The sequence below is a fragment of the Panthera onca genome, chromosome B1 (genome assembly GCF_046562875.1).
Source record: "Panthera onca isolate mPanOnc1 chromosome B1, mPanOnc1 haplotype 2, whole genome shotgun sequence".
In the NCBI taxonomy this organism is placed as follows: domain Eukaryota; kingdom Metazoa; phylum Chordata; class Mammalia; order Carnivora; family Felidae; genus Panthera; species Panthera onca.
Window position 1 is genome coordinate 31,783,906 of NC_138342.1, and position 27,835 is coordinate 31,811,740.

The window sequence follows — 27,835 nt, forward strand, 5'->3', positions numbered from 1 at the left end:
GAATCCCAAGCAGGCTCCATGCCGTCACTACAGAGCCTGATTTGGGGTTTGATCTCACGAACCGTGAGATCATGACCTGAGCCAAAATGAAGAGTCAGATGCTTAACCGACTGACCCACCCAGGCGCCTCTCTTCTTTCTTTTTCTTTCTCTTCTTTCTTTCCTTTTCTTCTTTCTTTCTTTTCTTCTTTCTTTCTTTCTTTTCTCTCTTTCTATCATCTTTTTTCTCTCTCTTCTTTCTTTCTTTCTATCATCTTTCTCTCTATTGTCTTTCTCTCTTTTTTTCTTTTTTCTTCCTTCCTTCCTTCCTTCCTTCCTTCCTTCCGTGTCACCTTTCTTTCTCTTTCTCTCATCTTTCCCTCTTTTCTTTTTTCTTTTCCTTTCTCTTTTCTTTTCCTTTCCTTTCCTCTTTTCTTTTCTTTTCTTTTCTTTCTTTCAGTAGGCTTCGTGTCCAGTGCAGAGCCCAATGTGGGGCTTGAACCCTTGGATCAAGACCTGAGCTGAGATCAAGAGTTGAACACTCAACCAACTGAGCCACCCAGGGGCCCCCTGTTTCTTTTACTTTTATTCACATGGCTACTAGAAAACTTAAAATGACCGGCATGGTCTGCATTCCATTCCCACAGGATGACGCCACACTAGAAATTCTGGAAGGAACTCCAGGGTGGTCTGAGGGTCAGGAAAGTTCCTGAATGGGGGAGCGGAGGAGAGGATTTCACCAGAGAAGGAGGAAAGAGCTTTATGTTTGGGGGGACGGGGGGCGGGGAACTATTCTAACTCCCTAGCAGACCAGTGGGCAGCGGCAGGAGGAAGCCACCTGGATCTCATCAGGTGCCTGTTTCAGGTGACTTGTGTGCTCAGGCCAGCCTTCGGTCACCCACAGCACATGGAACCCTCCACAGCACATGGAGCTGGGAAGCTGGGATGTGATCTGTCTCCAAGCCCTTCAGCCCTCCGGGAGGAGAGGGCCCTGAGTTTGCCCTGCAAGTCACTGGTCCAGACAGTGGCTAACACGGAAGCATTTTTGCATCTGGGCGAAAAGTCCAAGAGTGACAGCGGCTGTTTCAGTGCTGCGGCACTTTCCTCAGTCCTGACTGTTCGGTTTTCTCAACAATCCTACCCAGTTGGTTTAATTACTGCCAGTGTTTCCCAAATAAGAGTCGTCCAGGGGTTCCTAACAGGCATGAGGTCATGCCAGGTAAGAGGGGAAGCCAGGACTTGCCCCCTGCCCCTGCCTCTGCACTCTGAGCACCAAGCTCCACCGTGTTCCAGCCTCTGCTGGGACCTGGGCCCCACCCCAGCGGCCCGCCCCGCCTCGCCCCGCCCCGCAGCTGGCTGCTGGCCCGGCGGGCTTTCCTGGACTCTGCTGTCTGCTCCTGATCCAACAGGTACAGCCCGGAGTCCCTGCCCAGCACCGGGCCCTGGGCCCCAGGCTGTGGAATGTAGGAGAAGCATCCAACAGCCCGCACTCCCAATTTCCTGCCGGCTGGGGCAGTGCCGCTTGGGTGAGAGGGGCGGCGGAGGCACCGGCTGCCTCCGCACCCTCGCCCTGCGGTACCCCCGCCGCTCACTCAGGCTTTGCTCCCCTCGGGGCTCGCGGGGCCTCTGCCTTTCGTCCGGCCCTCTGTTTTCTGTTTCGCCCTGGCAGGTTCCATCTGGCGCTTAGATCTTATAAATAGCCGCAGCTAGGGTGTGACTCGGGTGGAGACGTGGAGCTGGTACTCCACCCTGAAGGGGAAAAAAGCTCATTTAATTCATTTCTGCACTTGGAAGCCTCTCCCTTTTCGAACGCCAATTAGGCGGCAGCTGCTGGGGACTTTTTTCCTCTCCTTATCCCAAGATGGCCGTCTGATTTTCTGCGCCTGTTGACTTAAGCTCTTACAGGAGGCTGGGTGGGGCGGGCGTGGTAGGACCGCGGCCGCTCTGAAGTGGGCTGGCCGAGTTTTGCTGACTTTCCGCGAGAGCCTGTGGGTGGGAGCGGGTGAGGTTCCACGGCGGACCCAGCCCTCGTCTGTTTCTTCCAGGACGCTGGGGTTTGGGGTAAGGAGAAGACTTCCCTGGGAGGGGGAGATCCGGCTGGCCAACGCCTCGGGAAGCCCCCCCCCCCCGGACTAGCGCCCTAACCGGATTCCCCGCCGAAGGGCTCTGGGCCTCTTGTCTCCTGTAGGATTTGGGGCTCTGCACCACGCATCTGGCATCCATCCTGTGCTGCCTTGTGGTTTATGTTGGCTCTCAAGAGCCGTGTCCTCATCAGTGTTAGTGGGGGTTACAGTGCCCGCCCAGAGTTCTCGGGCGGGTGGCTTGGTTCAATGCACGGAAAGCATTTGGCACGGAGCCTGGCACACAGTGAGGGCGCACAGATGCCAGCTCTCGCCAGCTTCCGTATTAGGTTGAGACACAGAGCCAGACAAACGCTCAAAGAACAGTTCCTGAAGGCTTGCAAGCAACTTATAGGAAGACCAAAAATAAACTGGAGGGTTTCCAGGTATCAGCCAAATGTTAATATCTTAAGTGATTTTTAAAAATGAAAGTATTAGATAATAAAATGTGGACTGCATATCAATACATAATGAAAGCATCACAAGGTAAAATAATGACAGAAGCAGAGCAAGGGGGTATGTCAGCAGACAAAAAATGAGAAACACCCAAACAACACTCACCCTCCAGGGATCATTGCTATTGTGAAAACTCCTTGATGTGTGACCTTTTGGCTCCTTTTCTATACATATATTAATTTGCGTGTGTGTGTGTGTGTGTGTGTGTGTGTGTGTGTGTGTCCGGCCAGGCAGGAGAGGAGGTTCTGATGCAGTCAGCGGAAGGAGTTCTTTGGATTTCTGTGGATGTGCCTGGGGCTTGTGTGACTGAATGGGGGAGACACAGGCCTGGGGTGTGCAGGGAGCCCCACAGAGAGAACAGGCATGGCGAGAGAGGGATGTCATGGCCTTTGTCCTCAACCCTCCTTGGAATCAGGCTTGAGCGTTCTCCAAGGAGATGGGTAGGAGCCATCGTCTAACGGGACTGCCCTCACGAAAGACTGGGAGACTCTGGGCTTAGGCCTCAGCACCGAAATGACAAGCTGTCCAACAGAGCTGGGGAGGCGGTCTCAGCACTGCCAGCAATGAGTGGTCTCTTTACGGCTCTGTTTGGTGGACCCCAACGATGGTGACTCACTGAAGACAAACCCGATGGAGAGCTCTGTGTGGCTCCTGTGGCCAAGACACTGAGGCCCCTTCAGAATCGCCTGGAAATAACAGGGAGGGTTCAAAGAGGGGCTCAGGTCCTTCTGTTTGGCAAGGGGAGCTCGGAGTCATTGGAATTTGGGTGTAAATGTGGATATGATGTCATTATTAGATAATATTCAGTCATTTGTATCATTTCATAAGTAGCTCCCGCATGGTTAAATTAGGATGAAAACATTGCCTTGATTTGATTCTTTTTTTATTCGAGTATAATTAACATACAGTGTTATTTTTTTTTTTACTTATTTTTTTTTTTTAACATTTATTTATTTTTGAGACAGAGAGAGACAGAGCATGAACAGGGGAGGGTCAGGGAGAGAGGGAGACACAGAATCTGAAACAGGCTCCAGGTTCTGAGCTGTCAGCACAGAGCTCGACGCGGGGCTCGAACTCACGGACCGTGAGATCATGACCTGAGCCGAAGTCGGACGCTTAACCAACTGAGCCACCCAGGCGCCCCAAACATACAGCGTTATATTAGTTTCAGGTGTACGATATAGTGATTCAACAGTTCTCTACATTTCTCAGTGCTCATCATGATGAATGTTTTCTTAATCCCCTTCATCTATTTCACCCGTCGCCCCCACCCACCTCCCCTTTATGGTAACCATCAGTTTGTTCTTTAGATTTCAGAGTCTGGTTTTTTTTTTGTTTCCGGAGAGTCCATTCCAGCATCTGGAACAAGAATAAGAAGGAAAGATTCGAAGCAATATCCCAATACTCTTTAGATTCTATCAACTGTGAGACACTATGGATTTTGAAAGACGGCTGACTGCCTTTCATGCCTCTGAACTCTGCCCTTCCTTGGCATGATGGAGAAGGAAAATGAACTCAAGACCCACCTAGTACAGCATCTTAAATCTAATTAGGTACCCAAACAAGCAAATTATTTGAACTCAACGCATCCCAAGTTGCAAAAGTGGGCCAAGTCTCTTGGCTCCTAGGACTACAGCTTTGCCTCCTTCAGGAGCTAGAGAGCTGATGCTCAGGAGAACTACAGGTATGTGCCAGGCCCCGGGAAGAAGCACACCCTCCTGTGTAATGCGAAGGCCACGGCCCAGACTTCATTCTCCCCGGGTCTCAGGGTAAGTGCAACAGTGGAGGAAAATCTAACCACAGAAGCGCGAGCCCTCTTTCCGAGTGATAATGCTGCCTAGCAGGGTGCCTTGGGAGAGCTCGATTGTACGGTATGTCCCTTCTGTACACAGGGCCTGTGAGTCATGCTCCTTAGGGAAGATCAGAGGAGAGAAAGCCTAGTGGCTGGCAGGTGCCTTAGGTCCTTCAGATAGGTCCTTGTCTCGGGGCCCCTGTGACCTGTGAAGATCTTCAGGGGTCAAACCTCTTATTCTCTCTTCTCTGGGCCCCCTCTTCCCAACTGGAAAGAGTATCACCGTCTCCTCAGAGCACCATTTAATTTCCTCTTCATAGACTAAGCCTTTATCAGATGTCACGATGTTTTGCACCGAGGCATCAATGTCACTGTTCAGAGAGACAGTATTTTGAAACCTGAAGACAGAGAAGAGTGTGGAATAGCTGCAGATACAGACAGTTGATTTCATTCATTCATTCATTTTTCCCTTGAGTGCTTAGAGAAACACTTAAATCCTCTGTCTCCTCTGCTGCTGCGTTGCTCAAGCCAACGTGCTCTCTGAGCTGGACCGGTGCAGTACTTTCTGAATAGTTCTATTTGCTCCCATTCTTTTTTTAAAAAATATTTTTAAAAGTCCATTTATTTCTTTTTTCAAAATGTTTTTTTTCAATTTATTTTTAAGAAAGAGACAGAGAACGAGCAAGCGAGGGGCAGAGAAAAGGAGACAGAATCCAAAGCAGCCTCCAGGTCTGAGCTGTCAGTACAGAGCCCAACTCAGGGCTTGAACCCACGAACTGGGAGATACGATCTGAGCCGAAGTTGGATGCTTAACCAACTGAGCCACCCAGTTGCCCCTAAAGTTTTTCTTTCTTTCTTTCTTTCTTTCTTTCTTTCTTTCTTTCTTTCTTTCTTTCTTTCTTTCTTTCTTTCATTTTTTTTTAGAGAGTGACAGAGCACAAGCAAAGGTGGGCAGAGAGAGAGGGAGACACAGAATCCAAAGCAGGCTCCAGGCTCTGAGCTGTCAGCACAGAGCCTGACGCGGGGCTCGAACTCACAAGCCATGAGATCATGACGTGAGCCGAAGTCGGACGCTTAACCGACTGAGCCATCCAGGTGCCCCATTTATTTATTTCTAAGTTACCCCTATACCCAGTGTGGGTCTTGAACTCATGATCCCAAGATCAAGGGTCACATGCTCCTCTGACTGAGCCAGCCAGGTGCCCCTGTTTACCTCCATTATTGACTTTCTCCAACTATTCTCATCAAGGTGATCTTTAAAATTAAAACAAAAACAAAAACAAATTTCATCTTGTCTCTCTGGATCCCTGCTGAAAGTCACTGACTGGCTTTTTCACTTCCCTCCATTCTGTAGGCTACTGCCTCCTCTCAGGGTCAGCTCCCCCTCCTTTCTGTGCTGCAGTGACCTTACCTCTCTTTCAGATCCTCAAATCTGCACGAGCCTCCCCTCTGGCTCCAGAACCTTTGCCTGGACTCACCCCTCCCTTTCCCTCTTCATGTAAAATTAACTCCTTTACTTCAAATCTCAGTTCAAACCTCGCTTCCTCAGAAAGCCTTTCACAGCCTCCAGGCTTAAACAACTTCCTTGAAATACGTTCTCTTAACACTTGGTGATGTGTTTCATATCACTTAACCAGAGTGGGTGCCTGTATGTTTTTCTGGGTGGTTATTTGATACTGACGGGCGTTAGTCTGTCTCCCCCAGTAAATTATAATTGCATGAAAATTGGGTCTGTGCCTGTTCCCTCTTCATTATACTCTCAGAGCCTAGCACAGAGCCCGTCGCAAGAGTGTTCAATAAATGTTTGTCAGATACGTACGCTTGGCTCCCAGGAGTTTGTCATCAGCTAGGAGAGAAACATCCCAACTTCTCCTCCAAAGCCCTCTTCTAACGTCATCTTCATTGTGATGCTTCCCTGCCCATTTCCCTTTCCTCGCCTCCCTGGGCAAGAGAAAGCCCCTCCAGCATGTGCCCCAGCCTACTCCGTGTTGCTTAGTAACCCCACCTTGGGCTTTCAGAAGACGGGTCTGCCCTCATCCATACTGTCAACTGGACAGCTCCCCCTGGATGCCTGTATCCCTTTCTTCGGGATGCTGTAACAAAGTACCACAAACTGCTTAAAGCAACAGAAGTTTATTTTCTCACAGTTCTGGAAGCTAGAAGTCAAAAATCAAGGTGTTGCCAGGGCCACGCTCTCTCTGAAACACAGAGGAGAGTCTTTCCTTGCCTCTTGTAGATTTTGATGTTTTCTGGCAATCCTTGGTGTTTCTTGGCTTGTAGGTACATCACACCAATCTCTACCTCCGTGGTCACCTAGCTGTCTTCTTATAAGGACACCAGTCACATTAGATGAAGGGTCTACTCTCCTCCAGATGACCTCATCCTAATAGTAACCAATTAGATCTATACCTACCCTATTTCTAAATAAGATCACATTTTGAGCTCTTGGGGGGGGGGGGGTTGACCTGAACATATTTAAAAAAATATTTTTTAAGTTTATTGATTTGGAGAGAGAGGGAGAGGCAGAGAGAGAGAGGGAGAGGCAGAGAGAGAGAGAGAAAGAATCCCAAGTAAGCTCCATACTGTCAGCAGAGAGCCCAACGCAGGACTCAAACTCATGAACTTTGAGATCACGACCTGAGCCGAAATCAAGAGTTGGACGCTTAACTGACTGAGCCACCCAGGTGCCCCACTGAACGTATCTTTTTTTAAAGTTTTTATTTGATTATTTTGAAGTTTATTTATTTATTTATTTTGAGAGAGAGAGCGGTGGGGGTGGGGGGCAGAGAAAGAAGGAGAGAATCCCAAGCAGGCCCACGCTGATGGCATGGAGCTCGACTTAGGGCTCAGTGTCACGAACCGTGAGATCATGACCTGAGCTGAAATCGACAATCAAACACTTAGCCTACTGAGCCACCCAGGCGCCCCAAGCGTATATTTTTGAGAGACATAATTCAGCTCATAACAAACACATTATGTAACTCAAATTCAGGTCCCAAATCGCCCTCAGTGTCTTCCCCCCCAAGCCCATTCATCCTCCTATATTCCTTATCTTAACGGGTGGCACCGAGATTCATCTAGAGCAGAATAGACAGTCATCTTATTTTTCTCCTTCTTCCACATTGAATCAGTCATGAAGTTCTACTGACTGTCTCTTTAACCTTTTTCATATTCATCCCCAGTGACTCTATTTTAGTTCCTCCATCATCTTTAACCCGGACAATTGTGGGAATCAAACTGGTCTTTCCATCTCCTGTCTCAATCCTTTTCTAATTCATCCTGCATGCTGCTTCATGAGGGATGCACTTAAAATGCAAAATAACTGTGATACTATGTTTAAAACTCTTCAAAAGCTTTGCTTCGCACATACGGTGGTCCAAACTCCCACGCAAGGCACACAAGATTCCATCATCTTACCCCTACCTTTCTTTCTTTTTTTTTTTTAGAGTTTATATATTTATTTTGAGAGAAAGAGAGAGAGAGGGAGGGAGAGAGAAAGCACGAGTGGGGGAGGGGCAGAGAGAGGCAGAGAGAGAATCCCAAGCAGGCTCTGCATTGTCAGTGCTGAGCCTGATGCAGGGCTCGGACTCACAAACCGTGAGATCATGACCCGAGCCACAGTCAAGAGTCTGTCGCTTAACCAAATGAGCCACCCGGGTGCCCCTTCCCCCTACCTTTCTTAACTCAACTTTTGCTACTGCCTGTCTGCACTCTCTTCTCTAATCATTTTGAACTATTCGGTTTCCTAAACGTAGGAAATGGTTTCCTGTCTTTGAGCTCGTGGCAGAGACGTTTGCCACACTCACAGAACAGCCACGTGTCCCTGTACAGTTCACAACCTGATGAAACAGGTGATTAGTTCTGGCCAATGAGTGGGAATGGAAATTATCTCTATCACCTCTGTGCTGAGGAATTCACCTTCAGTGTGTTAGCTTCCAGCTTTCTGTTCCCTGCAGTGCCAGCTTGGAAGCCACATGTTCTGGATGGTAGGGCTATTAGAGCGTGTGGACTCTGCTCGTTTCGGGCCTCAGAGGACTGTGTAGAGCAGAGCCTTGCCTATTACTCCTCCTACCCAGCCCCGAACCAGCTGACCGGCCTTGGACGTGACTCGAGTGAAAAATAAATCTTAGTTATATTTAGCTACCAAGGCTTCAGGGTCATTTTGTTACCATGGCATAACTTAGGCCATCCTGACTCATGCAAGGGGTTCCCTCCGCCTGGAAAATTCTTACTGATCCTTCTGGCCCGATGCTGTTCTCCTTTGTGAAACTGATCTGACCCATTGCCACTGCACCTTGTCTATAATGCCAACGTGGTCCTTATCACCTGTTATCACAATCATTCAATACCCAGTGAATCATGAAATAGTAGATGGTGTGTGCCTCGAGGGCAGGGTCTGTGTGCTGGTCAGCTGTCAGGTTTTTATCTCCAGCACCCCACAGGGTGTTGGGCATAAAGGGGGTACCCAATCCAATAAATAATGAATGAATGAATGAATGACCTGACTGCATGTAATCTGTCAGTAGAGAGTGATGGGGAAGGCCTCGAGGAACATGAAAACACCATGTGGGACTCCGTGGCCTGGAGACACGAGGAGTCAGTGACTGCAATTTTAAGCTCATGCCATGTTCAGAGCAACATGGCCTCTATGATATATATCCCTGAGGCTTCAGTGAGTGAAAGGATTATAGACGATAAAACTATCGTGTGCAACCAGGAAGTTTAAAAGGGAGTCCAAAAAGTACTTTTAACTCATGAGCGAGTACACTAGAGTGGAATAAAAATGCGCTTTCTTATTGGCAGAAAGTGATGATTTAGGGGGTGCCCCAGGTGGCTCAGTTGGTTGAGCAGTCGACTTCGGCTCAGGTCATGATCTCGCAGTTTGTGAGTTCGAGCCCTGCGTGGGGAGGATCGCGGCTGTTGGTGCAGAGCCCGCTTCAGAGCCTCTGTCTCCCTCTCTCTCTCAAAAATAAATAAACATTTTTTTTTTAAAAAGAAAGTGACGATTTAGGAAATAGCATTGCATGTTTTTGACACAGCCAGAATGACTGTCAAATTAAAATCGTGTATAACTGGCTCACTGGAAGAGCATGAAACAGGGATTGTGAACCAAATGGAACTCTTCCCCTCTTTCTCTCTCTCTCCATCTGTCTGTCATCTCTCGCCCCTGGGAGCAGTAGGGGCAGATCCAAGTTTTGTGGGGGCCCCCATTGTCTCCTTCAATTTTATTCGATGGCGGCAGCAGCCCTCTCCCTCCAATGATGACTTGGGCCAGTGAACTTGCTGCCGTGCTCAGATAATACAATACTCCTTTGAGTTGCAAAGAAGTAGCCTGCCTTCCGACCTTAACATTCTAAGTCCCAGGTAATAGTTAAAACTCTGAAACTGATGTAGCCTGAAATCTTTTCTTCTCCCTTGGCTCAGACCCGCCTCATCCTGGAAGCCTGCCCTGGGAAAGGGGGCATGGCCTTTCTCCTCGCCTCCCCCTCTGCTCACCTCCTCCCCCTTGCTAGCTGCTGCTTCCCTCCGTGTTTGGAATGAAGCCCAGAAAGGGGAGAGGTAAGGGAATAAGATCGTTCTCACGTGGCTGGGTGGCCTAAGCCCTTTGGGCCGGCAGCTGGCCTCCATGGGGTGGCCTGGCAGATGATTAAAGCTGGCCCTGTCACGGGCTCTGCAGAGGCCTCCAGCTGGGCCCCCCGTCTCCTGTGGTTCCCTTGACCCAGGCTGAAGGTCTCTATCCCTCTGGGTGGTCTCATATGACTCCTTCCCCAGCTCCTGGGATTCCGGAGGTATAACGGCCAGCCCCTTTCTGCTGAGGTCTTCTGTTCATGCCTACAGGCCCCAAGACCACCCCACAGTGCCCCACACCTGCGCCCTTTCCCACGGGGACCACATCTGGTGTTGGGACACTCCCCTTGCTCTGCCACCAAAGTAGTATCCGCCACTGACGTTTAAATGTCTCTCACGCCGTTCCGTGTGCTTTAACATGTGTTATCTCAGTGAACGCTCATAACCACCTACGACGTGGGTAGATCTGGCAGGCCACGTCCGTGAGTGTTTATTTAACAACTTCTGCCTTAAGTTCTGCTGTCACAAAACACTGCAGGCACCTTTCATCTGTCACTGATTTTGATTACAGACCTAGGAATGCAGAGATTGAGGCTTTCCCTTAGCTTGACCGTAAACTCACTGTGAGTCTCAGGGCCGATCGGTAATATCTCTGGAATGGACTCATCAACACCAAGGTTCCTTCTCACCCTAAAATTCTGTGACTTAAGAACTCATTCTAGGATAAGGAATTGCATGTAGGTGTTCAGGGTAGGAGGTAAGAAAAGGCTAGTTGGGACCTAGGCCATGGAGAAGCCTGGACAGTATGGATACAAGTAGCCCTGAAAAGTCTCGAGCGTATTTAAGTTCTGACAAAACGATCATTAAAATGTCTCAAGACCTAGGTGTCTATCGTTTCTTTTACAATCCTAACGAGAGATCTCAGTAAAAAGAGAGGTTTTCACTCTTGGTTTCGGCTCAGGTCCTGATCTCATGGTTTGTGAGATGGAGCCCTGCGTCGGGCTCTGTGCATGGACAGTGAGGAGCCTGCCTGGGATTCTGTCTCCCTCCCTCTCTGCCTTCCTCCCCTTGTGCTCCCTTTCTCTCTCTCAAATAAATAAATAAACTTAGAGAAAAACAATTTTAAGAAAAGACTATAAAATTCAGCATGAAAATGAATACTGATTTGGAATGACAAGAAAAAGTGCCCGGAAGGCTCCTCATTAGCTTTATAGTGAATCTGCTTCAAAGCAAAGGCGGCTTGGTCTGTCTTGTTCAAAGCTGTGTCCTCTGGACTTAGAACAGTGTCCGGCACATAGTAGGTGCTCAAGAAATACTTGTAGAATCGAAGGGTGATTGACACTAGAGAACTGGTTAAAGGAGAGAGCAAAAAGAGGTAGGAAGCGTTTCCGTAACTTGCCCCTAAACGCAATCAGTAATCACGAGAACTGGATTTGAACGTGGGTGTCTCTCCCCTCCTCTCTGGGTTGGTGACTGCACAGCTAGACTCTGTCCCCAGCCTCCCTTGCAGTCGGGGTGATGTGACCATATGACAAAATTCTTGCAAGTTAAAGGTGAGCAGACATCAAGGTGCTACGTTGTGGCTTGAGCCTTAAGATGATGGGTACGCCTCCTCCCCACACCCCCTTTCTACCTGCCGGCTAAAATCTGGATATGGGGCTGATTCGGTTTGACAAGAACACGGAGGGGTTGGCAGAGTCACCACTTGGAAAAAACCATGGTTCCCGAATGATCACAAAGAAACAGAGCTCCTCCGCTGACCTGCACAGTTCACATCAGGATTGTGCCTTGATGGACAAATAACCCTCTTTGTTCTGTAAGCCATGGTGTTTTGAGACCTCTCCGTTTTAGTGTCACACTCGTACCATTTTTCAAACGCAGGCCCTTGGCATCACACTGTACTTTCTCCGAGCAACACTGCCAGAAAGACAGGCGCCTTGTGTTTTTCTCGTGGCTGTCCCTCACGCTTCCTTCCCTGGGAATATAACCGTGGCCAGCTATGTGTCCGGTACTGTCCTGAGTACCTTCCACGAAAAGACTTATAATGCAGACAGTACTATGATGTCCATTTTACAGCTGAGGAAACTGAGGTGCAGAAAGGTTAAGCAACACAGCTAGGGAGAGAGCTGGGATTTGGACCCGTGCGGGTCACTTCCACTGCTTACGCGGCCAGTCGCCTTGGCATGTTCTTCTGACCCCCTTGCTTCATTTCTTTTGCTGTCCTCCCGTCCTTCAGATCCATTCAATTCTCCCATCGTGAATAGGCCAACAGAAACACCAGCTGGCCATAAATAAAAAGAAGTTTCTGCCTCTTTCTCTCTGTCAACGGTTCCACTTTTTACATCTCTTTGGTGTCTTCATACAGTGTTGGGAACTCTTGGGTCTGGGGAGTGCCATCAGCCAGCATTACACAGGCACACCAGGCACAGCGAAGAGAGCCCCGAATCAGAAGCTGGAGTTTCCATCTCTTGGCCTGGCTCTGCCGTGGCTTTGTGCGCAGGCTTGACCGTGGCACTCCTCTCTGTAAAGTGACAGGCATGGACGGTCTCTAAGGTTCCTCATTGCTCTGAAATCCATAACCTGTGAGTCTTTCCTTCCTTGGTCCACCGTCTGTCCTCTGGCAGTGCCGGCCCATTTGCAGAAGACCAGGGAGCAGGGAGCAGCGCTGTATTTGAGATCTTGAAGGACACCTCGTGGTGCCACTGGAGTCGGAGATGCAAAAGAAAAAGATGAGGGTAAGTCAGACTCTGTCAGTTTCCTGGCAGTCCAGCCATCTCCAGGCTCAAAGGTCTCCCACGTACACAGGTGCAAATGAAATGATATTCGAGCGTAAGAATGGGGACAAGCAAGCTTCCAGGCTTGGAGAGGGAACATGAACCCACTGACCAGTGAAATGATCCCCAGATCATTCCAGAATCCCAGTTTGCCTGCAAGCGGGGACAGCATGCCCTCCAAGAGACTAACAGATAAATGTAGCTCCAGTGCCTATGAACTTCTGTCAGTCATGGCAAAACACGGATCTGCTAAAAGAGTCTGGGAAAGAAGAATCTGAAGATGCGTGAATGAGTAAACGAAATAAGGGGCAAGGCAGTTTCCCTCCTGTGACCATCTTGAGCAGTCAGACAGCTCTCCGAGATGGTGTAGATGAATCTCCCCGTCACTACTCCATGCTGAATTGGCCATGGCTTGAACATGGGTAGGTTATGGGAAAACTTGGAGTCTGGCTCTCTGCTGAAATCAAACTTTTCCTCCTCCCTGATTTTCACCATAGTCACTCTTCTGGAAATTACTTGCACGTGGTTGATAGAGTATCAGTCTGGGGCTAAGAAAATGGCAGCCAGGACCCATTTGGTCATATGATGAGCAGTAACAGGAAAAAACAGGGAAGAGATAAAACCTAAAACTGGGTGGGCCTCTGCCAAGGGGAGGATGTCTAGAGCTCTTCTGCTTTCTCAACAAAATTACAAAATTATGCGCTTTGACTCGCGTGGCTAAGCAGATGTTCTCTTTGCTGCAAATCTATTAGCTCCTTGCTTACTCTGCCGAGTGGGTGGCGCAAGAAAAGATGAGCTGCAGAGAAGGAGCCGGCAGTGGCAGGAAAGGACACGGGGCGTGAGAGATTAGGAGCTGAGGGACAGCGACCCTGAATTGAGACGAAAGGGGCTTCTGAAGGAGCAAGGCTGCAGCATGTTTAGTTAACGTCTTTCCAACAAAGGAGAAATTTTGTGCAGCCACAGATCATTTGCAATTCAAAGAGCGAGAGGCAAACCGAGTTGAGAACATACTTTGTGTGGAAAGGCATTCATAGTCTCCATGCCCCAAATACCTCCCACCCAAGGGAAGTCGTCCAGTACATTTGAGAGCTTTTCGCTGACTTGGGGCCCTCAGTGCCGCCATTTTCCCTCTTTCTCCCTCTCTCCCTTTCCTCTTCCCCCTTCCATACTGGTTGCCTGTCTGTCACTTCAATTCAGTCCAGCCATCTGGAACCTTCCCTACTAGATAATATCTCCACCTCAAATTAAAAAATGGCCCTTTCCTACTTGATCAGAGCCCTGGTATCTGGATGGTTGAGGAAGATTGCCGAATGGCAGTGTGAGGTGGCGATTTCCTGGGGATTTCAATCACCTTGCTCCCCCTCTACCCTTCATGATAAAGGCTAATCAGGAGGGGAATGAAAACAACACCCAATCTTAGGAGAAATGAGGAATGGGCCAGATGCAACCCACAGAGGCTGGCTGAGATTTCAATTTTCTTACTGTAATGAAAACTGCATTTCCATGAACCGTTGCGGTAGAAATTACTTACCGGCGGTCACCTGTGATAGCATCACCCCGCGGCTCACGTGGTGGGCACGGATGCCGCCAGGGACGGTTGCTGAAGCGCCTTCTCGTGATCACCTTCCGCGCGGTCCTCAGGATGCCGCAGATGGGCGAAGGCGGCGCTTTCGTGTGGGAAACGAGGCCCGATCCAGAATATGATGGTGATTTAAAACAGTAGCTCCTTCTCCTACCCTTTTCCTGTGACCTTTCCTTCACGGTTCGAATCTGATTTTCTGCTGGGGTCCTGCAGGATGCCAGATGGAGGCCAACCGTAATAAGTGATGGCATTACGTCATCTGCTACGTGCCAGGCAGTGAACTGGTGCATCTCTTACGTTCGCCCTCATCATTTCCATTATCCTGTGCACCAAAGATTGTCCTCCAGTGCTCTCCTTTCCTTTCTTCCTTAATAATATAATTATACATTTTTTTTCTTTAAATGAGGCACATGAATTCCTACAAGAAGACCACATAGCCCAGCCTCCCCTGTGGCTACGTGTGCCCATGAGGTCATTGTGTTGGAAGCAGAAGTGTTCTGTGCGGTTCTGAGGAAGTGTCCTAAACAGGAAGAAACATGCCCCTTTTTGTCTCTTCTTTTCTATGCCAGTTGGAACGTGGATGTGATGGCTGGGTGTGAACAGCCTTCTTAGACCATGAGGTGGAAACCACTTGTTGAGCATGGTAAAGCAACGAGAAGGAGCTAGAGTCGCTGATGATTGTAGAGGAGAATTTTGAGGGTTTTGGTCACCTGATCTGATCCTGTCCTACCAAAAGCACCCAGTAAGAAAGTAGTAGAATGAGGTGTTGGGGAATATGGGCTCTGGGGTCAGACACACCCGGATTAAAAACTTACCTCTCCTACACTTATCAGCTCCATGATCTTAGGCAAATTACTTAACTGTTCTATGTCTGATTCTTCATTTGCAAAATCAGTATAAGTAAAGAGTAAGCAAAAGGGATTTGGGGAAAAATCTTTAAAATTTTTCAGCATAGTGCCTGGCACATGGTCAGTGCATGACAGAGGATAGATATTATGATTCTAATATTATAGATGAGGAAACAAACTTCAGCAGTTAGGAAACTTCTCCAAGGCCATGAACACAGATAAATAACCGAGAGTATTAGATCCGGAAGCTCCCGAGTTTTCCATGACATTGACCACCATGGATGCCCAGATGTCACCATGAAAAACAAGGGAAAAAATTTGAACTCTTTTTTATACTTTCTAGTGAACACATGTACGTGCACACACACACATACACACACACACACACACACTACACACTTTAGGTAGTTCAGTGCATTCTTCGAATGTAAAATTAGCAGTTTTACAAAAGAATCTACCAAAATGGAAATGTTTGTTTGAACTAACATGTACTAATATCACTAGGTACAAAGTTTCCAGCAAGCTGTGCTACTGTCTGCTGACCCCTCAGGGTCACCTGCTGGTGATCAGTCCCCTGTGACATGGTCACATTCTGCATTTCCTTGTGTCCACACCGAGCTCAAGCTCATTTTTCAATTTGCAGATGAGTTGAGCTCAGAATATCAGTCCTTAGTATGTCAAGCCTGTGCAGTGGTGTCCTTCCGACCCAGACTTTCTGTCAGACCAGGGCTAAGGTTTGGATGGGATTGTTTTATAGCAACTGTGAGCTTCTAACAATGAGGGTGGCTCAGTGGCCTATAAGTCAAAGTGGATGATTTGAGAAGGCTGTGAACTCTATCAAGGCAGGGACTGTGTCTGTTTTGTTCACCGATGTATCTCTACTCAGAAGGACTTAATCACTATGTACTGAATCGTGTTTGGATGAATGAGGGCTCTCAGGATCACCATGCAATAAACCATCATGGCTGAATCAAACCACCGAACTGATGCTCACTGGACTTCCCCATGGGGCCCAAGTATGGGGGTCACTTGTCCAGCACCCAATCCTACCATTCCAATTGTACTCCTTCTATCTTTTAGAGAGCCTCCCACCATGGGCTGTTTTGGGGAGGGCAGATGGTGGAGGGAAGTGCCTGCTCTTATAAATCAAAGTGGTCAGATCCTCTCTCTGGGAGCTTTGAATTCAAACAACTGTTGCAAGGATGTAAGATGATTGGAGGCTGTTCACTGCAGGACCTGGATGGAGTGTAGACCATATGCTTCTGCTCTGAGTTTTGCTGTGTCTCCTTCAACCTTCCCTTTACCAGCTCCCTTAGTCCTGCCCACATTCCCACCCTCAACTTCAAACCTCCCACAGATTCTGATGTGCCTTAAAGTCATTGAATAATCCCCAGCCCCTTTGTTTCTTAAAATAGCTTTCAAGCAAAATTGCAAGAGAGATTTTGCTGCTAATCTTGGTCTTCACTGATAGACCTAAAGCTTATCTGGTAAATTTCCAAATAGCAACTTGGGAGAAGTTGTGCAGTCAAGGCCAATATTTTTCAGTTTGAAATATGGAGACTGAAGTAATTGGAGAAGGTGACAGTGACTATTTTTGAGATGATTATTAGGAGCAACTCTTTGGCACTGAAAAAGTTGGAGAGAAGTGAGTTGAAAACTGGCTCCATGGCTAAATATGGTGCCAAACACCTAATTTTACAATTGTCGGTGAATTTTTTCTCATCAACAAAGAATGTACTTTGGCACGTTTCTCTCCCACCCTCACAGGATGGTCATCGCTGTGCTCTTCACATGTTGTGAGAATTCTGGGTCATTTTCTCAAGTTTGGAATTGTGGATGTGGCCGTGGCTGTTTCCAGACAGAAAACAGTGGAATCCTGGAAAGAGTCAAACAATCAACTGTGATTTTGTACTTCGATCCAGATGACTTAAGCAAGCAGATCCTTTGGGTTTTACACATCTATGAAATATCAGGCCCTCGTGTTCTCCTTTTGGGGTGTTCTTCCTTGAAAAGAATGCACTTTCACTATTTAAATCATATCAGTAAATAGTCATATTGTGTCTTATGGTTTTTTGGTCCTTCTGTCTTAAAAAGAATGATTTCAAGAATGAAGTTTCACATGCCGATTTGAATAGTTTAATTTTTGTTGGAATAATTAGTTCCCTTCCTTCTCATCTTTTTCTGAACCCACTGGAAAAAAAAAAGACAAAGGAGAGAGGCAGAGAGACACCAAAATAACATCTTTCCTATTGATAAAGCTGACATTGGAGAAAGTGGAATATATCTGTGGCCAAATGGACTTCCTAATCCTGAGTCCACGTGCTGGCTGCACCAGCCGATCTGGTCAGAGGCAGAAGCAGACCACTGCTGGCCTCCACACACGGTAAGCGTGGAGAGCTTTACTGCTGTGCTTGCCATGGGTTTGACAGCCATCTAGAGCATGTTTTCTCTGCTATTTCCTAAAAGGAAGAAGAGACAGGAAGGGGCTGGGCTGTGCATGCTTGGTTTCTTCTCACAGATTCCTCAATTAGGTAAGTCCCTCTGCTGTCCAGGGGAGGGGTGAAGAAGGGCTCCAGGGAGATACTCTGCTAATGGGGTTCATGCTGCTGGGGAAAGAGCTCCTGAGTGGGAAGAAACACCCTCCCTAAGAAAGTCTTCAATGACAAAATCTATTGTAGTAGGCATTTTTTACCAGTTTTGATTTCTAACCCCCTCTCCTCCTCACATCTCATTGAACATTCTAATTTGAGCAAGAGAAAAAACTGCATAGTAAAAAGAACACTGGAGACCTGGGTCCTGGTTGGGCTGGTGGGTAAGTCAAAGGGGCTCTCTGGGTCTTGCCTTCCTGCAGTCTGAGAGTGTAGGAGAGGTTGGTCCTTGCTAAAGCCAGTCCTATGGTCTGCCTCCCATACCTTTCCTTCCGGGAACCTTGCCTTCTCTTGTATTTTCAACTTCTTTTCTCCTCACCTGGGTTCCTTCCATGTGCTTTTAGACATTTACAGATCTTTCCCACTTAAAGACAATATCCTCACTTGACACCTGCCCTTTCTAGAAGCTTCCTTATCTCTGTGTCTTCTTTTTTTAATAGAAAAACTTCTCTAAAATGTTATCAGAATGGGCTGCCTCCTTCATCTACTGCTCAAAGTTACCTGGCTTCTGTCTTCTAGCCTTATGATACCTCCCAAATGATTCTCACAAAGGTGGCCAATAATCTGCAGCTCAATCCAGTGGACATTTTGGTTCTTATTGTACTTGATTTCTCAGCATTATTGACACTGCTGACTGGTCCCTGCTTTTCAGAAATCTCATTTCCCTTTGTTTTCCTGACATAACACTTTCTTGGTTATCTGCTTCTGAAGGCGAATTTTCTTCTAGTCAGCTAGATCTTGGAGTTCTGCAATACCCAGGTCCTTCTCTAGATTTCTCTTTATTTTCTTTCAGTAAAAGAATGGTTAGACAATATATTTATCCAACACATTTTTATAGGCCCTTATTATGTGGTAGGCACTATCTTAGGCGTGGAAAATTCATGCCTAAGAAGTTATTCCGTGGAAAAAAATATTCCATGCTCTGATGGAGCTCCCACATTCTAGTGAGAGAAGAGAATCAATCAATCAATAGGCAAATAAGTATATTTCAGGTAGTGATAAGAGCTATGATGAAAAATAAGTTGAGGCGAGGGAATGCATATGTGTGTGGGAGGAGGTGAAACTATAGTTATATGGAAGGGGAGGGCAGAGTCCTGAAAGAACTGCGGGACTAATTTTGGTATCAGAAGAACACTGTCGTCATGCAAGGGGTTAGGAAGTGTTCCCCTCTACCATATTTTGGAGGAGATTGAGAAGGATTGGTATTAAATTTTCTTTAAATATTTAGTAGAATTCACCTGTGAAGACATCTGGTCCTGAACTTTCTTCCAATGGGAGGTTTTGATTACTGATTCACTCTCTTTACTTGTAATAGGTCTGTTGTGGTTTCTATTTCTTCTTGAGTCAATTTAGGTAATTGGTGTGTTTCTAAGAATTTGCTATTTCATGTAGATTATCTGATTTGCTGGGGGTACAGTTGTTCACTGTATTCTCTCCTCATAATTGTTATTTCTTTCAAGTTGATTGTAATGTCTCCACTTGCATTTCATTTTATTTCTTTTTTTTTTCCTCAGTCTACCTAAAGGTTTGTCAGGTTTGGAAGTGCATGACTGAACCATAGAGTTATCTAGTGGCAGAGCATTCTAGGCAAGAAGACAAATAATATGAGCCAACATTTACTGAGAACTTTTCTGTGCATCAGACATTTATTCCAAGTGCTTTCCCAGATAGTAAGTGTAGTAATTCATTGCCATCATCGTCATTGTCTTCGTCTCACTTTCCAGATGACAAAACAAGGGCATAGAAAGAGGTGAATGGATTGTGGAGATCCCATGTCTAACGGGGTAGAGCCATGATTTGTGGCAGCAGTCTGACTCTGAGACCCCATATCTACCTCCATACTGTTTTTTTTTTTAAGTTTATTTTGAAAGAGACAGAGATGGAATGAGTAGGGGAGGGCCAGAGAGAGAGGGAGAGAGAGGGAGACTCTCAAGCAGGCTCCACACTGTCAGTGCACAGCCAAAGGCAGGGCTCGAACCCATGAAACCATGAGATCATGACCTGAGCCGAAACTGAGAGTCGGATGCTTAACCAATTGAGCCACCCAGGCGCCCCACTACCTACACACTCTTACCTTACCTAGTCTATGAGTCCAGTGATAAGAATTATTATCAGAACTGACATCAAAACAAAAAAACACAAAGCCTCATCTCCTAGGTCTCAGTATATCATTTTTCTTTTGTGAGAAAGATATGAGAAATGTGTCCTTTCCAGCTCGGAATAAAAATGGTACAATAATTTCACCACCTAATTTTACTCCCCAGCTGGTTCCAGGATATTAATAACTAGAGCTGGACCATTCCTGCTACATTTTGGTTTTCTTAAAAATCTCCAGCTATTTTCTAATATATGCCATTTTATAAAATATATTTTTCCCAAGTATTTTTTTTCCTTCCCAGGGAAACAAAAGTATGTTTTCACAGCACACAATCCATATGCTTCTGATTTACTTGTACTCAAATCTCAAAAATGTTGCTTTATAAGAGCTATTTTATTCCTCTTCAAAGTGACTTGAATAAAAGTTTCTTAACATGTTCTTCCTCTTGAACACTACGTGGTATTTTGCTAGGGAAAGAATATTCTGTTATCACCATAACTTGATTGGTTCAAAACCAAAAGCCAAAGCTTCTTAAAAGGCCCTGGAAAAACATGCTTCCCCATGCATAACTAAATCATGGGATGATTCAGAACCTCTAGGCAACTAATGGTATAGGTTAAGGGTGATGATGGTTCCAAAGAGACAGAAAAGTTTTTAATCATTGGCAATTCCTATGCACCCCACAGTGGAATTGTATTTTTTCTTCTCTGTATACAAAAAAAAAGTGGTGAGTGGGAGAAGAAATTTCTCTTGTCAGCTTGAGCTTTAAAAAGAAGAAGGAAGTATGGGGTGAGTGGATGTTTTTAAGCTCAGGCATATGTTAGAGGGGGAGGAAATGAGACTGAGTGAGAAACAAAGTGCTGACGCTGAAGATCCTCCATGGCCTCAGAATGACCCAGGAATCTCACCAGTTCCTATAACAAATGCCACATGCTAAGAGCAAGTTTTGTCAAGGAAGCACTGGCACTGAGTGGAGTCAGCAGAATTAGGAGTGGTGCCAACCAGGGCTCCTGTGTAAGGGGAGAACTTAATTTCCATCCAGCCATCCAACCATCCATCCCTCCCTCCCTCCCTCCCTCCCTCCCTCTCTATTTCCCTCCCTCCCTTCCTCTATCCTTCCCTCCCTCCATTTCTCCATCCATCCATCCCTTCATCCATCCATCCCTTCTTCCATCCATCCACCCATCCATCCATCCATTCATCCATTCCTCCCTATTTCCCTCCCTTTCTTCCTCTATCCTTCCCTCCCTCCTTCCTTCCATCCATCCATCCATCCATCCATCCATTTCCCCAACCATCCATCCATCCCTCCCTCCCTCCCTCCCTCCCTATTTCCCTCCCTCCCTTCCTCTATCCTTCCCTCCTTTCTTCCTTCCCTCCCTCCATTTCTCCATCCATCCATCCCTTCATCCATCCATCCCTTCTTCTATCCATCCATCCATCCATTCCTCCCTATTTCCCTCCCTCTCTTCCTCTATCCTTCCATCCATCCATCCATCCATTTCCCCAACCATCCATCCATCCATCCCTCTACCCATCCCAGAAACACTGAGGAAGGAAGGCAGGAAGGGTAGAAGGGAATGGAAATTAAATTCCACTGATCACTTGCTATGCCAATAATGACAAACAGGCTTAATCTCAGAACAAGGCTGATGGATTGGTAGTGTTTGCCTGGAATGCTGTATTGAGAATGATTCTGAGTTCTGATCTGTCTTCTGTAGCAAGGAGTATTGGGATCAATTCAGGGATATTGGCTATGAGCATGACTGGGGCAAAGGTCCGCAGTTACACACATACTCAGAACCACCATACTGTGCCACACTCCAGCTCAGAGCTAGTCAGGGGAGGAGACAAAGGACATTTCTCCTGATACTCACCGAGGGTGGTTGAGAGAGAAGAGCTGGCCATGGTTGGGGGGCAAGGGTGGGATTTGGGAGATGAGGGCTTGGCCTGGGCAGTCCCTGTCACTCTGCCTGGAAAAACATTAACGACTTGGATGCTAGTGAACCTTTTTCTGCTCTGAGTCCTGCCGTGTTTTACACAGTGTCCTGATCCCTTAGGTCCTGGTTACTGTGCCCAATAAGTGAAAGCTTTCCTGGGTCATCCGCTGAAATGCTGGGAAGTCCAAAGAGGTGAGGAGCATAGCTTTGCCAGTGAGACTGTCCCGGAGTTCAACCCCCCACCACTGAGAAGCACCTTGCACTCCCAGAAGCCTTCCCAGGCTCAGTTTTCTCATCTGTAAAACAAAAAAACGCCCACCCCTACAGGACTTCAGTGAGGATTAAAATATGATATAAAGGGCTTGGCCTCTAGTAACACTTTCTAAATAATTAGTATTTTATAAAAATGCTCTCGGCTTTAATTTGGCTTCAGGCTTTTGATCAGACAATAATATTTATTATACACTTAGTAGGTATGAAAGGGAACAGAAGGAGGTCTGAAGTCTAGGGTGACAGGTAAGACACACACAGAATAGAAAACTGTGGGATCAGGGACAAGTGGCTTATTTCTACCCAACATCTGGAAGAGGTAGAGAATTTGAATAGGGTGTACATTTGAGGACAAACAGCGAAGTGACTTCCCTTTTCCTAGCTATGAATTTGGGATATTCTTCTCTTTTCCTGTTTGGGCTTTTGTGTTCCTCAGAGAGGAGACCTCTGATTCTGAGAAGTGGGCAAGAGAAGGTCAAATTACTGCTCACAAAACAATGACTCAAAACCCTGAGTCTTTTCCGGATTTACCTACATTTAAAAACAAAAAATCCTTTGCCCCCCTCAGGACTGCTGGAGGAACAGGGGCTCCTGTGGCTTTCTGGCAAAGGCAGTCAGGGTGTGAGGAAACCAGAAGGAACCAAAACACAATGAGAAACCCCGTTCAGCCGACCACGGAAAAGTCCTCTTTGTTGTTTGAAATTTTTATCTTGTTTGTGGCAAATCTAATGATTCAGTAACGACCACAGCTGTGTTGGGGCCCACGAATTTCCTCAGAGGCTTCCCCCCACCCCCACCCCCCACTTGAGAGCAGGAACAAGGCCAGCTGGGTAGGCCACCCTCCTCCAGCTCTCTTCCCAGTCTCTGCAATGTGTTTGGGACAAGCAGCGCTTGGGGCCGCCCGCCCGGAGATTTTATCCGACTTCTCCTGAATCTAATTCCGTGGGGGAGGAAGCGAAGTAAAACTGGCTGTTGTAGGTTCATGGACGATGCATTTCTGGGCATGAGGTTCAGCTCTCTGTATCCTGCTGTTGAAGTAAGTTTGAGAGAGTCAACTCGTTTCTCACTGTGGTCCTCACTGTGGTAATGACAGAGAGTCACAGAGAAGATTCCGGTTTCCCAGACCCCGCCGAGGGGGGGGGGGCAGCTGGCACCTGCCGGCAACCGCCTGCTTGCCTCTGATTTCCCTGGGTCAGCATCTCCCTACTGTGTGCGCTGAGCCAAGGAGCAGCAACAAGAAGGAAAGACAAGGCAAGGTGGCCGCCGAGTGGCTCGGGGTTCTGCATGATCTCAGCGCGCAGCTGCAGCTGGCGTGGGTGCGGCTCCCGTGGGGAGGCCCTGGGGGCTCGGTCTCACTGGCATGCTAATGTCCCTCCCTGCCTCACATGCCTCATCTGGGAAATGAAGGCACAGGGGTGTGTATGTGCGGGGGTGGGGAGGGTGGGGAGCTGTGCATTCATTCATTCATTCATTCATTCATGGATCTGTTTGTTTATTCATCCACGTAACTTTTTTTTTTCCCCCCACACATTGATTCTGTGCTAGGTGCTGGGGATGCAGAAATGAGTAAGATTGGGCTCCTGCCCTCCTGGGATCACAGTCTTATGGGCAGGATAGGTAAATACGCAAATAAACCCAGAAAAGTCATCTGTGTGATAACAGGAGTGTAAGGTGCCCAGCCCTGTTTAGAAATGTCGAGATAGCTCAACGGAAAGGATGAGTGAAGGATGCCAAAAGCATGGAAGAGTATTCCAGAGGGAAGCCTAGATCTTGCAAAAGAACTTTGCCGGAGAACGATAGCAAGGCCGAAAGATCTTTCAGGGAGGGAAAGGCAGAGAAGGCAGTGGCGACTCTCCAGTTCTCAGTATCCACCTGAGATTCCAGTTTATCGAGTAAAAGGAATTTTTCCTTCCTCTGAATTTTGAAAACCATTCCGGCCCTTCTCAGACTCTCCCAACTGTTTAAATACCACAGATGGGGCCGCTGACGCTTGTTACCAGGTCAGGCATGGAGAGATCTCTTGTTGTATTTTTCACACAGACCCTTGATGGAGCCTGAAGACTTTATGGAGATGGCTGTGATTCTTACGTTCTGTGGGGTCAAGGGCTCCTCGGAGAATGGGAAGAAAGTGATAAATCATCTCCCCAGAAAATACACATCATTTCCGTAAATTTTCAGGCGTTTCCAGAATCATCCCCCCCCCTCCCAACCCACTCATATGTTCCAGGTAAAGAACTTCCCTCCTAGCCTTGAGCCATGGATCAGGGGACTGGCGTGACCCAGTGCAGACGCTGAGTTTTGTGGCTATCTGACCTGATGTGGGCATCCAGCTTGGACATTCTTGAGAAAGCAACACCCCAAGGCAGACCCTGGGCTGGCATGCAGTGTAGACAAGTGCACTTTGCTCAGACTTGCAGCCCAGTGGTCTGGGACCTGGCAAAAGCAGGGAGGCAAGTTAGCTGCCCACTCACGAGAAGTGATCTGCAGAGGTCAGAGATGGACTGAGGTCGGTGACAGGCAGAGGTCGGTGATGGGCGGAGGTCAGTGAACAGCAAATGTGTTTTGTCAGGCTCCCCAGCAATTACACTGAAGTGTGTCCCCGTCTGGGTACTTTCTTTTGACTTGAGTTGGCGAATTGGGTAGGAGGGATGGTGGTGATGCCAAGGCCATTCTCAGACGGGATAGAGCAAAGGCAGATGAGCAAGGAGACCACAGGAGCTGTTGTAGCTCAGGTACCCACAGAGCTTTGAAAGGAAACAGAATCCTTTGTCAGAGGACCTCAGCAGCCCCATACTAGGGTGAAGCATGAGGAGTTTTCCATGGGTGCACGATGTCAGGGGGGAGTGCCCAAAACTCAGTAATTAAGATAACTGATATTTTAATGCACTTTTAAAAGGTCAAAATTAACGCAAACATCCACGATGAAAAGAATTTCAAAAAAAATTTTTTTTTAAAATTTTTAATGCTTATTTAGTTTTTAGAGAGAGAGAGACAGAGCATGAGTGCAGGTGGGGCAGAGAGAGAGAGAGAGAGAGACATACACAGAATCCGAAGCAGGCTCCAGGCTCTGAGCTGTCAGCACAGAGCCAGACTTGGAGCTTGAACTCACAGACTGTGAGATCATGACCTGAGCCGAAGTCAGACACAACCAACTGAGCCACCCAGGCGTCCCAAGGATTTCAAAATTTTAAATGCAGATGAGATGCAACCCTTGCATGGATGGGATGCCTCCTACCTCACCTTAATCCCAGCCCTAGGCTCTGGAACCAAGAAATGCATGCCTTTAAAGTCCCAAACTTGCATTTGAGTAAGACTTTGAGTTTCATGAAGTTAGTGCCTAGACAGTGGTGAGTTGTTTCTTGTAGTTGTCTAGGAGTGGTTCCCAGACAGCATGAACGCTGGTCCGTCCCCTTGTACCTGCAGCCCGACAGGGAGCCCACCTTTGCCCAAGGAATATTGTTGGCAGTGACCCAAATATGCCACCAGGTGGCACTCTTGCTTTGCTCCATCCAGGTGCCCCTGCAATGGGGATTCTTAGCCAAGCTAAAGAGATTTAAACTAGTTGCTAAACTGTTGCCAGTTGTTTTCTGAAAGGCCAGAAAGAATCCGGCGCAGGAATGAGGGTAAGCGCAGAGGCCATATGAAGAGGATTGGAGGGATCGCCTGGAGAGCCAGGAGCCAGGTACAGCCTGATTAGTAACAATAGGCCGGACTGCTTTTCAGCAGGTGAGAAAAACGAGAATTTTAAACCATCTTTTGTTCTCCTGTGCAGTATAAACACACGTGACATGGGAGAGAAAAGGGGGATTAATGGTTTTCTGTGAAGCAAAGCCTGGTGGGAAGAGCTCTGATGCTGGCTCCACCACTGGCTAGCTGTGATCTTGGACAGATAACTGGACTTTGCAAGCCTGAAATTCTTCATCTTTAAATGGGGATCACTGTAGCCGCCCCCCCACCCCGGGGGATCATTAGAAGATCAAATAAACTGATGTGCAGGAGGCCTTGGAAATGGTGCCTGGTACCCAGAAAATGTTCAACAAAAGAGAGGTGCTATGATGGACTTTTAGGCAAAGCCTGAACGGCTAGATTTTGTGCCCCCCTCCCTGCCCCGGCCCCCCCCTCCCGCTGGCTGTTATTGATTAAGAGATGACCTCAGAGTGACCCGGAGAAATAACTTGATAATGAACCATGGCTTTAGCAGAGTCAACCAGAAGAATTTCCCACCTGGATTGAGTTTCACAGGTGTGATTTTTGAACCAGGAAATCAAGCTGGGTTCCCTGGCAAAACTGTCTCACCCTTGGCGACCGGGGAAACGTCTGACCACCGGGTGACTGGCCCCGCTTAAGCTGTGCATTGTTGCAGAATGGTTCCTGTTTATCGAGGCTTACTTTGTGTCAGTCACTTCACTAAGCACGTTGCACCCACTGTTTCATTTATTCCTTAATACCACCTGGAGAAGTAACTGAGTCCATTTTACAGACAAGGAAATGTAGGTTTAGCGAGACTTAGTACCTTATCAAGGCTCCTTCTGACAGTAATCGGTTTAAACTTAGGTCTATCTGGCTTCTAAATCAATCAATCTATCCTCTGTCTGGCTACCTATCTACCATCTGTCTAATGGCCTCTCATCTGTCTATTTGATGTGTTAAATACAAACCACTTTGATCTACTAATTAAGACAAGTTCCTTCGAAACCTCTAGACTCTAGGGAAGTCTTTTTTGACCTCAGTTCAAGCTTCTCTTTTGAAAATATAGAGATGTATTCACGGCTGGAGTTGTGCAGCTACATCATCTATAACACATACACGTGATCTGAGAAGCATGTTGTTACTCAGAGGCCCCGTAACCTAGGTTAGGAGCCACTCTTGTGTTGGCCACACTTCCGGGGGTTCTGGGAGAGAGAATGGTGTGCTGTGTCCTCTCCCTTGGGAGGACAGACAGTGCCACTCTCCGTTCTGCGTCGAGCTCCCTCTGCGGCCACCAACAAACCTAGTTGACCAGCGCGGTCTCACTTTTCAATGGGAAACTGTTGGGTGAGAGAGGAAGTGTCAGAACATCAAGATCAGCCTGACTTGGTTGCGAGAGATGGCCGAGGAGCAAATCTGCCTTCCCGAAGGAAAAACATCACCAGCCATCAGTGGAGGGAATTCGGCTTTTGGTTCCTAACTGGAGAAGACAGCTACCTGTCAAATGGCGTGGAGTCGACTGGGGAGCCAGTGTGGCTATGTTCCCACTTAGCCATGTTTGGTTTTCTCTCCAGAAATGTACTTTATTTCCTCTAAATTCATATTGTAGCTCATCTCAGATTAATAAAGTTTTCTCTATTAAAGGAGGTCCTCAGAGAGTCTACTTTATTACATTAAATGGGTTTTAATTAGTCAGAGAATGAGTTCCTCTCTCAGACTTAAAAAAATGTGTTGTCAAATATTCCAGTGGAAATATGGTTGGCTTTATTTATTTAGTAACTTTGAAAAGACAGTCACTTCCTGTTTATAGTATCAGAAATTAATTCAGTCTTGGGGTACCTGGGTGGCTCAGTTGGTTGAGTGTCCAGCTCTTGGTTTCGGCTCAGGTTGTGATCTCCCCATTCGTGAGTTCAAGCGCCGCATCGGACTCTGTGCTGGCAGCTGGGAGCCTGCTTGGGATTGTCTCTCTCCCTCTTTCTCTGCCCCTCCCCACCCCCACCCCGCCCCCCCCGTCTCTCTCAAAATAAATACATAAAAAGTTAAAAAATATTCCAAAAAAAAAAAGAAATTAATT

At 47.2% G+C, this 27,835-nt stretch overlaps 1 long non-coding RNA gene across 3 annotated transcripts; it reads left to right on the plus strand.

The window, feature by feature from the left end:
- Positions 1–429: 429 nt before the first annotated feature.
- On the plus strand, positions 430–27,611 carry LOC132692615 (uncharacterized). Of its 3 annotated transcripts, XR_013555315.2 has the most exons (6): positions 1,398–2,039; positions 3,865–4,323; positions 12,539–12,649; positions 16,886–17,649; positions 21,925–25,756; positions 25,847–27,611. It is a non-coding gene; the product is annotated as an uncharacterized LOC132692615 (long non-coding RNA). The 3 variants fall into 3 exon arrangements; XR_013555314.2 differs by lacking the exon at positions 1,398–2,039 and adding an exon at positions 430–1,387 and having other exon boundaries at positions 21,925–27,611; XR_009616460.3 differs by having other exon boundaries at positions 21,925–27,611.
- Positions 27,612–27,835: the final 224 nt, after the last annotated feature.